Below are 16,367 nucleotides of genomic sequence, written 5' to 3' on the forward strand. Positions count from 1 at the left end.
AACACAGAGAGGAAGAGAGTGTGTGTATGTTTTTGTCTGTGTGTGTACATTTTCCTGGTGACATCCGAAAGACACCTCACCATACCCAACTGAAAGTACCTGTACCCAACTATTTATCACAAAATACATTTATTAGGAGGGTATAACACCACGAACACCCCACCTCCGAAGCTACGCCCCTGCTGCTTATTGCTGGAGGTTTGCAGTGCAGACTTAGTTGCCTACCTCTGAGTCCATCTCTGTGCTGGACACAACTTGCTTGGCAGTCTCATCTGGTGGTGTTTGAATCTGAGTGGTGGAACCATATAATCATGTTGTGCTTGGGCGCGGGTAAGCATGAACTTGCTCTGCCAATTTAGATGCTCTGGGCTTTGGTATCAATCAATCAATCAATCAGTATTTGCAAATTGCGGCAACTCACCTGAGAGGGTCTCAAGGTGCTAGAGGGATGGGAGGGGCCTCATCCAAAGAGCTATGTCTTGAGGTTCTTCCTGAAGATGGTGAGTGACCGGCTTTGTTTGAGGTGCAGGGGGAGGTTGTTCCAGCTCTTTGCTGTAGTGTAGTTGAAAGATTGTCCTCCGGCGGTGGTTTTGCTGATGCAAGGGACGGTGGCCAGGGCCTTCTGGATCAGAGCGGAGGGATCTGGTGGGGGTGTGAAAGGAGATGGGTGGTTCAGGTAGGCTGGACCTGCGTTGTGTATGGTCTTGTACGTGTGGGTGAGAAGCTTGAAGGTGATTTGCTTCTTGACTGGCAGCTAGTGGGGGGTCCTCAGGTGTTGAGAGATGTGTTCTCAGCGAAGGGGGTCCAGAATGAGTCTGGCAGCGGTGTTCTGGATGAGTTGAAGTTTTTTGATGTTCCTAGTTGAGGTGCTGGTGTAGAGGGCGTTGCTGTAGTTGAGCTTGCTCGTGACTAAGGCGTGGGTGACTGTCCTGCGACAGTCTGCTGGGATCCATCTGAAGATCTTCTGGAGTTTGCGGAGTGTGTGCCAGCAGGAGGAGGCGACAGCGTTTAGCTGGCGGGTCATGGATAGGGGGGAGTCGAGGAAGATTCCTAAGTTGCGGGCCACCAGGAGTCGTCCCAAGCGGAGGTGGCATTTCCGAAGATGATGAGCTCCGTCTTGTCAGAGCTGAGCTTGAGGCAGCTTTTTCTCATCCAGGTGGCGACGGCTTCCATTCCTGCGTGAAAGTTCCTTTTGGCCGTGTCCGGGTCTTCAGTGAAGGAAATGATGAGTTGTGTGTCATCGGCTTATGATATGATGTTCATACCGTGGCTTCTGATGATGGCAGCAAGAGGGCCCATGTATACATTGAACAGTGTGGGACTCAGTGAGGATGCTTGGGGACTCCGCAGTTGACTCCTGTGGGTCTGGAGGTGTAGGGTGGGGGTCTGACCCTCTGCACCCTCTCGGAGAGGAAGGAGTGGATCCATTCCAGGGCTCTTCTGCAGATTCCTGTGTCGTGGAGTCTGGTGCACAGAGTGCTGTGGGAGACCGTGTCGAAAGCTGCTGAGAGGTCGAGGAGTATGAGTGCTGCGGTACTGCTGCGGTCTAGGAGTAATCGGAGGTCGACAGTGGCTGCCAGAAGTTCTGTCTTCATGCTGTGATTGCTGCGGAAGACGGACTGGGAGCTGTCCAGGGAGTTGTTGGCCTTGATGAAATTCAGTATTTGTGCGTTGATTACTTTCTCTAGTACTCTGGCGGGGTAGGGTAGCAGCGAGATGGGCCGGAAATTCTTTAGTTCTGATGGGTTAGCCGAAGGTTTCTTAAGGAGAGGGCGTGTTTCCAGTCCTCAGAGAAGGTGTCTGTGCTGATGGAGCAGTTGATTATGTTACAAAGCTCGGGGGAGAGGGATACGTGGCTCTGATGTGTATGTGGTGCAGGCAGGGTTCCGAGAGGGCTCCGGAGTGGGTGCTGTTCATGATGTTGACTGTTTCCTCTGTGGTGAGCGTGGACCAGTCGTGGATGGTGGGCAGGTTCTGAGGGGATGGATCAGTCACAAGTTCCGGTGCCAGGTGACAGGAAGCTGTTGTAGATGCCCTGGATCTTGTGGTGGAAAAGGGAGGCGAGTTTGTCACAGAGGTTCTGTGATGGCGGATGCTAGTGGCTTCGGAGGGGGGGGAATCTGTGGACTCGTTGATGACTGAGAAGAGTTCCTTTGAGTTGTGTGCGGAGGAGTTAATACACTCCTGGACTGTGTCCTTCCTTGCGTTCTTGATTTTTCGTCAGTGGGCAGCGGTTGCGGCTCTGAATGAGGTGAGGTCTTCGCCTAGAATGGTGTAGCAGCCTCAGCTGCGGCTGCTCCTCATTTGACATTATCATGGATTTTGGATTTGGTACTGCAGAGTCCTGTGATCACCTCAGTAGGTCTCCTGGTGATTGGGTCAGTGGGGGTTTGTGACTACCTTTGAATGCTGGCATAATTGCTTGCACTATCCTTGTCTGTCTCCTACTGATAACGTATTTCCGTGTGCTCCCTTGCTTCTCCTAGTGCACTGGTATTCAGCCATGCTTTCGGTACGTGGTATTTACCTCTTTTATAGGAGTTCTTCATTGGAGGCTGTAGGTATTTGTTAAAGGGCTTTAGGATGGTAGATAGATCCTTAAGTGTGGTCTGTTTTCAAGCCTATGGTATGCTGTTAATGACCTGCTGGTGGGTTCCAGTAACATAATGCACAAACCTATTTTTGTTATAGCTGCAAACCTGGCCCAAATGGATTAAAAGTGCTTTACAGTAGAGCCAGACCAGTTTCTCTTTTTTCTCCTTTTTCAGGCACGAGCAGAGGAAGTGTTTTTTGCGGAATCACATGATATTGAGTCCTGGCGGTTATTTGAACCATGTGTCAATTTTCCAAAGTCAGCAGCTCTAACCAATGGGCCACATCTGCTCTGTTTGGCCAGTGGTGTATGCAGCTGTGATGGGGTAATAGCTGCAACTTTGAGGTTCCGTTTCACATGGTTCACCAAATTCACTAAGCATGGGCCTGGCAAAACATCTTAAAGAACAAATGCAAAAAAAGGCATTCTGGTCCACCAGGATCTTTCCCACGGCTGTATAAACCTGAAAAAGCAGCTGTCTACTTTGTCTTGGCCATGAACGGCTCTTTTTCCACACTGACCACCCCTTAGAGTCAAAATAAATCCATGCAGCCTCTTTTTCTGCTCATGTTTAACCAGACATTAGGTTTCAAGGACTTAAAGAATTTACCTACACTGTTTGAGACAAAACCGGGTAACCTTTACACACTATGCAAAGTTTCAAGTTCATAAAATTCACTTACCTGTGCAGGGGTAAATTAAAAATCCACTCAGGCATATATTTGGCTCGGTGGAGGTTGGGTTTTGCTGTCTTAGCTTGACTCTGAGTTCTGATTGGTGTCTTTTTTTGGAATGGATGGATCGTCTTCTGGTGGAGATCGGACATTCTGCATTGGGGTGATCATGTGGTCTGCTGGGTGTACTTGTGTTGAAGCTGCTGGACATTTCTTGTACCTGTTCTTCTCATCAGTGGCTTCTCTATGTCAGCGACGCTTGTTAAGGTTTGTTGGCGTGAGTGTGCAACTTCTGGCAGATCATGGATCAAATTGGTGATCAACATAAGTATCACAGATTCGTAGGATCCACTGTGGATATCTGTGCACAGATAACTTTTGAAACAGTAGTTGGAATATGCAGAGTTTTATTAATTTGCCTGCTTGCTCACTCTATTACCCATTGTGTTTTTTATCAAGTTGTACTATGTTGGGTGTTGTTGGTGCATTAGTGTCCATATTTGCCATTGAGAGAAAAGGATAGCTTTACAGTAATATGCCCATGGCAAAATTAACATTTTTCTTTCAAAATACAATATTTTCAATAGTTTTATAAAAATGTTTACAATTTATTAAATTTCCCTATATTTTCACACAAAATAATCTCCTCCCCAAGGAGAAAAATGGTTAGTTGAAACTTTACACTTGTAATTTCTGTCTTACATGTCTCCACCGCCTATTCCAGTTGGTGGTTGCCATGACAATCCTTGTAACATTGTTGTACCAGAGAATTATTTACGTATGCTCACATCTGGAAATTCGCTCCATATCCAAATTTTTGTCATCTGCCTTATGGTGCGGAAGATCATTTTGCTGTCTCGCTCAATTTGGCTCCATGTTTGCAAGAACCTACCCGAGCGGCAATCACTTCTATCGCTGGAGTAAAAGCACACGTCTCCATTGTGGAGAAGGCTCACGAAATCTCTTTGTCAACACACTCTGATCCTCTAAACGGCAGGGGAAGTTTATTAAATCTTTAACACGGTTTATTAATATGTCAGCACGCCTCCTCTGAAGAGCAGCACTGTCAGGTGAAGGTAGTCAGCACTGTAATATCGAAGTATTACTCGCATGGTAGGATCTCAGGGCTTTGCAGATTGAGGATGGTAATGCTTTTCACTATGGGTGCCTCTTTCCTTCTAAAAGAAGGTGAGCCTCTTCTAGCTGTATATAATGGGCATGGGCCCTGCTCAAAATCTGTTCGTCTGATCCTGCCTGTTGCTGCAAATGTTGTACCTGGTAAATACTGATTGCACAGGGTCTGCTGTTTAATGGTTGCGCTATTCGCATCCGACCCCTCACTGCGCACCTCAAAATGGTGGATCAGTAGGAAAGTAAGAGATGTTATACCCTATCCCATGGCGCCCAAACATTGCCTTAGCACTATTTCAAACCTGATAAGTCCCAGGTTTGACGTAGTGTAAATCAGCCAGGCAGAAAATCCCCAAGGTGGGCAATTTATGCCCAGACTGAGTTGGGTCTGGCACAAACTAAAATTTGCTTGTTCAGAAGTAGATATTAACTCAGTTGAGGCTCTTTAAGAGTTTCCCTGTAAAATGTTGCTATACTATCACATCTGGTATTGCTACTTTACTCCTTTCCATTTAAATGAGGCATAACACCCAAAATGTGTGTACTGCACCCTTTTTTCCTGCCTTTTTTTTTTTTTGCAAGCAGTTTTCTCTAATTCAAAATGTTCTGGATTTTTGCAGTCCGAATCAGAATGGGAAAAATTTGTAAAGGTGCGGGTTTTTACACTCTTCCCAATATTGATGGACACTTCTGTCTACCTCCCATGTAGGGTTTAAATTGAACGAGCCCAGACACCCACCTTTCTTTGAAAAGAGAACACTGCAGACTGGGTGATACCAACACACAGATGGACGGCAGGGGTGTGTATTAGAACCAGAGACCGTGGAGATCTAGATGAAGGGGTGATCAGTGTCTGCTAGGGGAAGAAAGACATGAGACGGAATTAAGACTACATAGCTTTGTTATCCGGTACACATGCTATTCAGTAGTTCCAGCCAAGGGCTTCTGAACAAAACTTTGGGTCCTGGCACTTATCCTTTTACAAATTAAGCACCCCATGGCCCCGTAGCCTAGTGAAAGGAGTGGAGGCCTGGCCGCTTTGGCCAGGCTGAGAAACTTTGGGTGCAGGCCTTCAGCTCACAAAAGTAAAGCAAAGCATGGGTAAAAACCACTCAATCATTTAGCAGCCTAGTTCAGGCCTGAGTTTGACGCTATCTAGTGGTGGAGGTGGACTGTTTTCTTTAGCGGTTTGTGGGGGTGTTTTATAGTCTGCTGTGCCGGTTTTTACTATTGATTTCCTGTTACAAAAACAAACACTGTCTGCAGGAAGCTTAAATCCTTGCAGTCTTCCATACTTTGCAGAACCCTTATGTAGCTTGTCTTTACAAGATCAAAACGATCCTAATTTGCAGATATGGGCCATCTAAAAAATATATATATAATTCACAAAAGGGGGTAACTTTTATTTTGGTGTCTGGGCCTATTTTCTGTCCCAGTACGACTCTGCTGACTATCCTTCTGCCAAAGAGCTCTCTTCAGTGACAACCCATCTCCAATATCCTAACTAGAACATAACAAATATTTTACACATTAGCATACACAGAGTGCAGCGCATTCCAATATCCCTCAATCCACTCAACGTAGCATGCATGCACAGAAAACCACCCTGCACACACCCTTTTGCTAGACCCACAATATATAAATAACACATACACGCATGTGCAGTGACGCGTGTACAATGAAGGTGCCCTGGGCTTTGCAAAGCCCATTGTTCAGCTGAAGGAGTACCTCGATCACTGCTTACACCACGTTGTGAAGTTGTGCTTGTTCCCTTATGCTGTTGTTTTCCACTTGGTGCCTACTCAGCATCCTTCCCAACTGTTTCCTTGTGGTGCATGATGCTTTGCTCGCTCTTCACTTACAATCTGGATCAACCAGTGAAGTTCCCTGCTGCCATGCCGTTGCAGCTTCTTGCTCTGGAAGCCTTCTGCTTCTGGCTGCAGGTCTTTGGAGAACTGAAAACGGACACTCTGTGTAATGCATAACTATGTCACAAACTCTGCATTATTCTGTAAAACACAGCACTTCTTTTAAAGTTTGGCTGCACCAGCCAGACTACCTGAAGAGTGGGGGCACTACCCATCTGGATTGATCTTCAGCCTGCTCACCAAATTTTAGTTTGCAGCAACATTGCAAGAGAGCACTTTCAGCCCTCTGAGGTCCGAACACAGAAAAGGAAATGAGAGGATGGTTGTAAAAGTGTAACCACCGGCACTCGATCAGAGTAACATTCCAGCCTATCGTCCTTTTGACCACATGCCACCCCAGATTAAACCCAGCCACATGCCAATCACTCTTGGTCCTGCTCTAATAGAAACAGCCGAGCCTCAACCTCCAACCAAGGTACTGTCTGAACCAGACCGATTTGCTTCCTTTTTGTTTTTCAGTTAAACCCCGTGGTTTCTTTTGGGAGAACAAAGCAACGTTTTTGACACACTGATATTTATCCCTGAGCTTTGGGAAATATTGTTGTTCCCAGAACCATCATGTCATGCCTGGGCGACCAGGATAGGAAAATCAGCATTATAAAGCCTTGCTCATAAGACAGTAGATCTTTTGATGCCTAGTAGGGAGTAGTCCCGCAGTAGATGACATGCTGCAAAGGGGCTTCTGGCAGCAGAGCTAGCTGAGGAGAAAATGTGGACCTTCAGCCTCTAAATAAAGAGGTGCTCTTTGGAGGGGAAAGATAGGACGTAAACGATTTTTATACTTTACTCATCTAAATTACCTCCCTGTCACACCACTTACGGATGTGTACAATCCTTTGATACCAAACATCACCATGGAATAAAATTCAACCTACTCCTCACAATCCTAATGTTCTCTCATATTGTTCTCCAGGGTCTCAGAAAGCAAGAGCACACCCATAGGTAAATGAAAAGGTAGCGGCAATCACAGACCCTGAAATAAAAAATTGAGGCAAACTCAATAGCACGCTTAACACTGAAGCCGAGGTGTCCTTCCATACCAATATCATCATGGCAAATTTACAAAAGCAAAGCGGTCGTCAGAGCCATCAACCAGTGCCTCTAAAGAATACAAGTTACTTCCATTGCCCAATGCCCAAAGAAGTGCAACACAATAAAGAACTTCATCGGCTAGGAAATATATAAGATGAGAAAGGACAACGATGGCACCAGCCTCAATAACTCCCATACCATTGTTCAAGGTACCTACGCTTCCAGACATGACATCTCCAAACAGCAAAGTTTTCACAGAATTTGTCCAGTCTCCTAAACTTTCTAAAGATCATATTGTACAAACAGTTTATAGTTCCGTTGTCAGTATGTCAGTAGTTATTTCGGTGATTGGCAACAAACACACCTCTGCTCCACATGGTCAACACTTACCGCTCTCTTAACGCAAGTACCACGACTCCAGCAAGACAGGACAGATCCTCCAAAAAAACGACAAGCCATGATCTCAACAATCACTGTATCATCCAGTCCTTCATTCTTCTTTCCTGCAGGATAATTAAGAAGGCTGTCATCATTTGGCTTTATAAAGAATGAACACCAGTGTTTTTTTTTCCTGCTCTACAGTCATTTTCAGACAACAGTGCAACTTAAGGACAGGAAACAACCTGATTTTTGATGATGATACCCAGATCATGTATATTCCTGACGCCGCAGCCTAGTTAGTTGAGTTTCACACTAGTTTTTTTCACTGACAACCGAAGAACCTGCTCAGTACGGTCTCCAAACCAATGGGATTTAAGGACCCTGTTCTACGGTAGTTTACCTCTTGCTTCAGTACCGGTACTAATTAATCTCCCACTTCAAGAAACACCTCAAATGTAATTATTTGGCCCTAATACACCGAGAATATTTTCTTAGGAGTAACTCTGGGACTTGTAATTAAAAACATATCTGGCTTCCAACCTTGACTACTTACCATATGCCTGCCAGCCAACTTACTTCTTCAACCAGACCAGTATGTGCTTCATAGCCAACAGTAATGTACCGCCAACTTTAAGACCCTTACTCACCACCCAAATCAATTGCAGTGTTCCTCCTGTTGGGTTCTAATTCAGAAGGGAAGTTATTAAGGAGGAAATGGAGTCAGGAGGAATGGCAGACAGTAGTAGCAACGATTAATGATATCGGGAGATTAAACTGCTTTTTATTTTTAGCAGTCTATGAAACAAAGCTAATGGGAGTATGTCATAGCTCACCGACTGAAGGATCGTGCTGGCTTGTGCAAACCATCAACCTACTTTCTACTGTCTACCTTCAGGTCAGATCATTTTTTGAATGCATCTCCAGATGCAACCCAGGGCTTAAACATGGCCAGCGATTAACCTTACCCACCATAATAGTCGTAGTCAGCGTTTTAAGTAGTCCGGGTCCTGCCAGTGCTCAGCACGGGCTGTTCTAAAGGGCAGCTGCTGAATTTAGTCCCTATCGGGCTCTCCATTTTTGCCCTTACCACCAGGCTGGAAAAAAATCGTGACACGGCACCAGTACCACCCTGTGCTGCCTTTTGATACAACTTCAAAGAAACTCGCCTCATCATTTCAGAACTGAAGCATTGTCAGTATTTCATACAACGAAATCATTGTCTTTGCTTATTTGTCTTATGCAGATAACAACCACTGACAAAGCCAATAGTCCAGGATTGTCGTAGGTGTAATTTTACTTGTACTATATATCTGGATGCAATGATTTTCACCTTAGGTGTTTTAAACCACGCCCCTAATTACATCGGCCAGGGTCCACTTTTTTCATCCCACTTAAAGCCCTGGTTGTGGTATAATCTCCGTCACACTGTACTAGCTCGCGCCAAAGCAGTTTTCCGTGGACTTTTTAAGCTTGTGAGTATGTCATACGTCCGTAACTGAGTGTGGAATGACTTGCGTTGCCTCACTACGTGCCTTCAGTGGAACAGCTCATGTTAATTCCGTTCGCTCAGCGCCAGCCTCCTCCGTGCTCTTTTTATTGTGAATCAACGTGATTTCAGGGCTCCTTCCGCCGCAGGCATCCCTCCTCCATTCACACTTATTATCCGGCTCGCCTCGGCTACCTTTGCGAATTTGCCGCGGTTAACCCTAACGAGGCTGCCCGTCGGAGCAGCGGGTAATGAGGCGCCCGCCCGGGTGCAGCAGCTCCACCGCATCTACCGCGCCCGCGCCCCGGCGCGCGCCGCCTCGCGACCCTGCGCGGAACGTTCCGTCGCACCTCCTGATTGGTTTCCGCGGCGCGCGCGGGTGCCCAGGATTTGCCTGATGGAATGAGGTTTCTCCCAGGTTGGTTCTATTAAATGGAACGCACTTAAATGACCTGGAGTGTTTTACATACCTGCCGGCATTATTTTGTTGGAGAGGATTTTTTTCCCCAACTCTTTTTACCGGGTTCACAACATAGTAAGTGTTCACATTCATTAGACAAAGCGTTTCATCCATGGCTCTACCCAACTCCCGCCCACACCACAACATAAGCGTGTTAGGAACATTGATTCTTAAATCAAGTATGCATACCAGTGCTTAATTTGTAAATAAGAAGGTGCCGGTGCTCAAAGCCCACCTCTTAAACACGCGGCTCCTGCAATTAAATGTGGGAACACGTAATACTGAGGTGGCGTAATCCTGAAGCCATCTCGGGCCTCTTTAATCCATTTACAGCCTCTCCCAGCCCCTTCAGCTCAGCCTGCAGCTTTCTACTTTCTCCCTTTGTGACGCTTTTTCTCTTTCCGCTTCCTCCGTCTTTCCCATGTGTCTTTTGCTCGCAGCAAATGCTTGGGGCAGAAGAATAAGCGCCGGCCCTCAAAAATAAGGGCCGGTGCTCAGCACCGGAAACAACAAGCACAAATTAAGCACTGATGCATACAGTATAGGCTGTCAAGGCTCGTCAGTCCTGTTACCTTCATTTTGGGGTCTGGTATCACCGGGCTCCCCACCCCGAGGGCAGTTTATCATATATCTCATGCTAATACCTTAGTATCACCGAGCATTCCCAAACGGTGTGAAAGAAAGTTCCCACCCCCCCTTGCATCTCAGACAGTGTGGGTCCAGGCCACTCTTCATTCTACTCAGTCGTGATGGCCTATAGTGCACCCGGTGTAGGTATTAGAGTTGAATCAGTCTCCCTTCATGGAGACAGCCAGGGCTCTGGGGGCCATTCACGATTCTGCCCAGCCCTTCTCCTCCAAACTGCCCATATTGCCCTCCCATAGCTCCCTTAATGCTATCATGGCATCTGGGGTGTTGTTTACTAGCAAATTGAATATCGTCTAAATCCCTTTCCCACTTACGAGGGCCATCGTAACAAAAGCCTCGAGGGGGTTACAACCCGGGACGGCCCATAGAGTGCCACGATTCTGTTCAAGGGCGTGTCATATTTGGAGGTAATGCTAGCACTGTGATCTGTGCATTTCAAGTGTGTGTTTGAGGTAATGGAATGTACACATGCAGTTGCCCTCCCAGATGTTGCTGAGATTTGAAATTCCTATAATGACCCATGCCTGAAAGCGCTTCAGTGTCACACTCCCTCCACTGACTTCTATTGAAGCAGAGACTATTTCAGGCAGAAGCCAGCCAAATAAGGACTTTTTTGTTTCAAAAAATTGCAAGGCTCCCGCCTGAATTGGGTCGGTTGGCATGTATGAGCTCTTTACGAGTTGTGATAGTTCACCAGAGCGACAATTCTGGTTGAAATACCCCAAGGTGCAACTACAAGTGTGTCTAGGCCTGGATTTATTGTGGCTGAAAACTCTGAGCCTGTAATGTTTCACCCAGAGCCAGACACAAAATGCTGCGGGAGCAGCAGCATTGTCCAGTCCCTGCTCATACCCTGCAGTGGTCCCAACTGTTGGTAACAGTTAATGCTCCAATTCAACCCTTGCCCCCACACCTCAACTGGCGCTCCTGCTGACACTCTCTGCTCAGGAAAATGGAAATGCACAAGAAAAATGCCCGCTGAAACACCTGACAACTCCGGGTCTCAGCAGTTATCCCTTATTTCATGAAAAATCTTGTAATGGCAGGTCTATGGTGCAGAGACAACAGCTGGTAATTCAGTGCTTAATTTGTAAATAAAAACATGCCGGTGCCCAAAGCCCTCCTCTTAAACACGCAACTGCTGCAATTAAATTTGCGAGCACGGAGTACTGAGGAAGCGTAATCCTGAAGCCTTTTCTGGCCTCTTTAATCCATTTAGAGTCAATCCCTGCCCCTTCAGCTCACTCTTGCAGCTTTCTCCCTTTGTGACGCTTTTTCGTTTTTCTCTTCCTCCGTCTTTCCGTATGTGTCTTTTGCTTGCAGCAAATGCTTGAAGCAGAAGACTAAGCGCCGGCCCTCAAAAATAAGTGCCGGTGCTCAGCACCGGAAACAACAAGCACAAATTAAGCACTGTGGTAATTTATATTGGAGCATCTTGTAACCCCACTACCAAAGTCCGGACAGCACCCAGTAAGGGCAGAAGGCTTTACATTTAGGAAGGAACAAAAACTTGAGTTCACCAAAAAGGGTTATTTGGTGAAAGCTCTCATTCTGAGGCCAGTGACTCGGCAAGGATACATTGAATTGTAAAGCAAGGAACGTGAGCCCTTATACCACCACCCATCTGGCTTGAGTAGCAAAAGAAAAATATAATTGGGTGCATAGGGCCGCTCACCCACTTGGCCCATGGTCACTATGCATGTGGCACTAATGTGAATTATGCTATCTGAGGATATTGTAGCAGCCACCTAAAACAGTCCATTGTCTACTTGACCTAGGAGAGCCCCAAAAACTACAAATAATTTCGAGGGCACTGCAGACTTTGTCTCCCCCGCCCAGTTAACACTCGCCATCTCTTGTGACAGTAGACAGTATTGCGCAAGCCCACTTGGTGTCTATGATGGTTGTATCTCATTTTCTTCTGTGAACAAGCCAGCAGCTCCTATCAAATGAAAGCCACTGCCATGCTTTTAGTGTGCAATTTGATGTCCTCTTTACTCCTACAAAAGACCATCAAACTGATCAGAGTGAGCCTTGTTTTGCAGTAGGCAAGCCTGAGGATATTGTAGTGCCTCCAGAAATACAAATCTGAGTGTGGCGCTATACGTGGGCCAGGGCCTGCCAGGACTGAGGCCTGCATAGAAAACATATTGACTGTGAAAGAAGGACCTGAGTGAGTCACTATTTGTGCCCTTCAACTTTTGAAGGAAATAAAATAACTTTGTGTCTCAAGGGAAGTGCAACTTTGCTGTTGGAATTGGTCACATTTTATCACGAACATATTTTGGTAAAGCCAGGGTTAGATGTAAACATACTGGACCACATATATTGGTGGATGTGGTGCTGAGGCTCACATTTCGTTGTTGAAGGCACTCACTACGTGGCTGCTTCTAGGCACTCCTAACCCTTTAGGAGAAGGGAGAAATGGAGACTGTGGGACCTTTTCACTGGGTCCTGCGATTTTAGACAGATACAGGACACCATCTGTGGTGGATACCGATGTTAACCATTACATGTTCTAGGGTCCAATATACTATTTCATTTCAATTAATTAAGCAAGCTATCCACGTTGCATACAGAACTCTCCACAGGTATTGAGAAAAATAAAGTCTAGCCACCGCTTACTTTTAAATTTAACTTTAAGAATTGTGGCCCATATTTATACTTTTTGACGCAAAACTGCGCTAACGCAGTTTAGCGCCAAAAAAATTAGCCCTGGCTAACGCCATTCTGAAGCGCCATGCAGGCGCCGTATTTATTGAATGGCGTTAGCCGGCGTTAGCCGACCGGCGCTGCCTGGTGTGCGTGAAAAAAAACCACGTACACCAGGCAGCGCCGGCGTAGGGAAAAATGGCGTTTGGGCGTCTAAAAATGGGGCAAGTCAGGCTGAGGCAAAAAAATCTTCTTACCCCGATTTGCGCCATTTTTTTACGACGCCCATCCCCCCTTTGAAATGACTCCTGTCTTAGCAAAGACAGGAGTCATGCCCCCTTGCCCAATGGCCATGCCCAGGGGACTTCTGTCCCCTGGGCATGGTCATTGGGCATAGTGGCATGTAGGGGGGCACAAATCAGGCCCCCCTATGCCACAATTTTTTTTAAAAAAAAATACTTACCTGGACTTACCTTAATGTCCCTGGGGTGGGTCCCTCCATCCTTGGGTGTCCTCCTGGGGTGGGCAAGGGTGGCAGGGGGTGTCCCTGGGGGCAGGGGAGGGCACCTCTGGGCTCATTCTGAGCCCACAGGTCCCTTAACGCCTGCCCTGACCCAGGCGCTAAAATCCGGCGCAAATGCGGGTTTTTTAGACCCGCCCACTCCCGGGCCTCATTTTTGCCCAGGAGTATAAATCCGACGCAATAGCATCGGAGTCATTTTTTAAGACGGGAACGCCTACCTTGCATATCATTAACGCAAGGAAGGTGTTCACGCAAAAAAATGACGCTAATTCCAGGAACTTTGGCGCTAGACGCGTCTAACGCCAAAGTATAAATATGGAGTTAGTTTTGCGTCGAATTTGCGTCGAAAAAAACGACGCAAATTCGGCGCAAACGGAGTATAAATATGCCCCTGTATCTTTTTGGCCAAGGAAAATGATGCCATAGATTAGGTTGCCTTATGATTTAATCTTTTTTCCTGCTAAATGCGTAAGGAAACTTACTTTTCCGCGCTCCTGTTTTTTCTATACGACTCCTCCCAATATTGCCGATTCTATGCCTTTATCTGGCTCCAAAGTCTTGTTTTAAAGTCACTGTGGGTATTGCAGCATTTATCAGAAATAGTGAAGTGGTTACTTAGATGCTCTTTCAACCACATCTTCCCAAGTCTTACTCGCACCATGTTACCCGCAGGACGAGCCATCGTTTCAATACACCCACATATTTTCTTCAATCTTATTTGTAACACGCACTAATTTATTTGTCCATGAACACTTCTGTGATCTCTACAGTTTTACCTTTTTTTTTTAATTTCTATTTAGTAACAGAAATGTCTCCTAATATTTCCTGATGCGCCTTATACGTTCCAGTATTTAATTGGTTGCTAGTTCCATTATTAGTAAAATTAGTGACACTTCCCGCTCACATGTCTCTGCAAAGGTCAGCTTAGTTTCCTCAAGTTTATTTTCAGACCAGATGGCAATGCTGAAGTACTCACTTTCCTCTAACGTTCTTTGAACATTTTCATCCGAATGTGCAATATTAAACAGAATGACCTCCAAGTACAGCAACAGAATCCGCAGCTGAACTGTTATAATTTTAATCTTAATAACAAGGGAAGATGGGATAACCACTTGCATTTCACAGTCTTGCGAATATTTTTTTCCTGCTAATCATCAGGAATGGGTTAGTGTGTTATAGTGTCCCTTTTTAGCATACCTTGTACAAAATCCAATTTATCTAGAGCGTGGGAGATGAAACAGCAGGTCAAAGAAATCATTGTTTTTTCACCTTGTATTTTACCAGCTGCCTATGGCAACATCATTGTTCTAGTACATTTTATTAGTACAATCATTCAGCACAAATAAAATGCTGCGCTCCCTGCAGTGATAAGTGCCATTTGGGGAGGCTGTATAATTTGTGACATTAAAAGTTGCAGCTTCATTGCAGTTGTACCACCGGGGTGTCTCAATATCCATGTTTAGTGGTGGTAATAGGTTATAATGAAGACTCAAACAGACAAAAGGCCTCTGCTTATTGTGACAACCCATACAAACACAGACATGTAGAAATGATGTGTAAAAGTGATAGCACATTAAACCCAGACCCTTTTGCTTTGCCGTGGCCTGGTAATGATGGTGGTGGTGTGGTATTGGTAGTCGCGCAGGTGTAGGGAGCATTGGTATTGGTGGTCATGCCATTGGTGTTACTTGTGGTATTGTTGCTGCGGAATTAGCGGTGTGTAGAATTAGCAGAGGTCATGTTTGTGGTAGTATTGTCTGTGCTATTGGTGATTGTGTGGAATTGACGGTGGAATTATGTTGGTTGTGGTACTGGTGTTGTTGCACTGTTTTTGATGGGAGTACATTATTAGTGGTGTGATAAGCAAACAAAAAATAGTATGTAGTGTTGGGGTCAGGCTTGCATTCAAGTCATGATTAAAACATTCTAAAAATGCCTGCTGCATTGAAAAAGGATTATTTTCTGCATAAAGTAAGCGCATGAGACAAAGGGCCTGATTACAACCTTGGCGGATGGGACACTCTGCCACAAACGTGACGGATATCCCATCTGCCGTATTACAAGTTCCATTATATCCTATGGAACTTGTAAAACGGCGAGTAGGATAGCATTCACATTTGTGACGGAGTATCCCATCCGCAAAGGTTGTTATCGAGCCCAAAGACTTGAATGTAACAAAAGTGTCATCTAAGAGTGTACTTTTTAGATGTCAAATAGTCCTGCATGCATTACTAGCCAATCACACCATTAGAAGTGAAAAGATACACCAAACAGCCAATGGGCTGACAGGAAGAGATCATTGCTCCACTGGGCTTATCAAGGGTGTGATTGGCGATTGAGTGAAACAGGCTGGTACGGATAAGCCATTGTGTGAGGGGCTTGACTCAAAGACCGCTCTATATATATTTTGTGCTGTAGGTCTATGGATAAAAGAGGAGGTCTAAATACACCATTGTGTGAAGAGATGACCCAAAGCCCACTCTGTGTAGTTTATGGTATAGGTCTTGCAGACACCTCCACTGTCAACCAAGAACTATTACTAGCACATCGATTTGGTTAACTAAAAACAATGGCTACCGGTGTAAGATTGTATATTTGATCACTTTTCATAGTTAAGTGAACGTATATTTTTACAGTTAGCATGAAAAAATGCAAAACCAGTCTGCTACTGATGGATGTGTCTCTATAGTCGACTCTTCCACTTAGATCTGTCTTACTCACGTACTAGCTTAATCATGTACTTGTGGTCCAGTGGAGACTACTATTTGTACATGAAGTTATTAGAAAACCATAAAAACCCTGTTGACGTCTGGAAATATGTTCTACCGATAGATCTTTAGGGTACGGCGAGGCTTGCCT

The 16,367-nt window shown here is 45.5% G+C and overlaps 1 protein-coding gene and 1 long non-coding RNA gene across 2 annotated transcripts in view; one reads left to right on the plus strand and one right to left on the minus strand.

The window, feature by feature from the left end:
* The window catches only part of TNFAIP8L2 (TNF alpha induced protein 8 like 2), a 163,665-nt gene extending 155,804 nt beyond the window's left edge, over positions 1 to 7,861 (minus strand). Inside the window, exon 1 of the mRNA XM_069218489.1 lies at positions 7,749 to 7,861. The gene's annotated coding sequence lies outside the window, so the exon portion shown is untranslated. The remainder of the gene's footprint in view (positions 1 to 7,748) is intronic.
* Positions 1 to 16,367, plus strand: part of LOC138268641 (uncharacterized) — a 441,513-nt gene that overhangs the window by 133,945 nt on the left and 291,201 nt on the right. The gene's annotated exons all lie outside the window — the stretch shown is intronic.

This window comes from Pleurodeles waltl, chromosome 12, assembly GCF_031143425.1.
Source record: "Pleurodeles waltl isolate 20211129_DDA chromosome 12, aPleWal1.hap1.20221129, whole genome shotgun sequence".
Classification (NCBI taxonomy): Eukaryota; Metazoa; Chordata; class Amphibia; order Caudata; family Salamandridae; genus Pleurodeles; species Pleurodeles waltl.